General features: G+C 41.3%; 1 non-coding gene across 1 annotated transcript; it reads left to right on the top strand.

Moving 5' to 3' along the window:
• The first annotated feature begins 386 nt into the window (after positions 1-386).
• LOC127742979 (small nucleolar RNA R71) lies at positions 387-494 on the top strand. The gene has a single exon (XR_008004315.1). It is a non-coding gene; the product is annotated as a small nucleolar RNA R71 (small nucleolar RNA).
• Positions 495-738: the final 244 nt, after the last annotated feature.

The raw sequence follows: 738 nt of genomic DNA, 5'->3' as shown, positions 1-738 counted from the left end.
CATGTAATTCACCTCTTCCATTGAAGGGTTCTCAGGATCATAAGCTTCTTTTTCAGATGAAGCGTCCTTAGTACTGCCTGGTGCAGCTTGCATTCCAGACAGACTTTGAGAAATCATATTGACTTGTTGAGTCAATATTTTGTTCTGAGCCAATATGGCATTCAGAGTATCAATCTCAAGAACTCCTTTCTTCTGATCGTCCCATTATTCACAGGATTCCTTTCAGAAGTGTACATGAATTGGTTATTTGTAACCATTTCAATGAGTTCTTGAGCTTCTGCAGGCATCTTCTTCAGATGAAGAGATCCTCCAGCTGAGCTGTCCAATGACATCTTGGACAATTCAGACAGACCATCATAGAAGATACCTATGACGCTCCATTCAGAAAGCATGTCAGAGGGACACTTTCTGATAAATTGTTTGTATCTTTCTCAAGCTTCATAGAGGGATTCACCTTCCTTCTGTCTGAAGGTTTAGACTTCCACTCTAAGCTTACTCAATTTTTGAGGTGGAAAGAACTTTGCCAAGAAGGCATTGACTAGCTTTTCCCAAGAGTTCAGGCTTTCTTTAGGTTGTGAGTCCAACCATATCCTAGCTCTGTCTCTTACAGCAAAAGGGAATAGCATAAGTCTGTGGACCTCAGGGTCAACCCCATTAGTCTTGACAGTGTCACAGATTTGCAAGAACTCAGCTAAAAACTGATGAAGATCTTCCAATGGAAGTCCATGGAACCTGCAA

This window comes from Arachis duranensis, chromosome 1, assembly GCF_000817695.3.
Source record: "Arachis duranensis cultivar V14167 chromosome 1, aradu.V14167.gnm2.J7QH, whole genome shotgun sequence".
In the NCBI taxonomy this organism is placed as follows: Eukaryota; Viridiplantae; Streptophyta; class Magnoliopsida; order Fabales; family Fabaceae; genus Arachis; species Arachis duranensis.
Note: the sequence above shows the minus strand (reverse complement) of the source record. Positions and strands in the feature narration are given on the sequence as shown.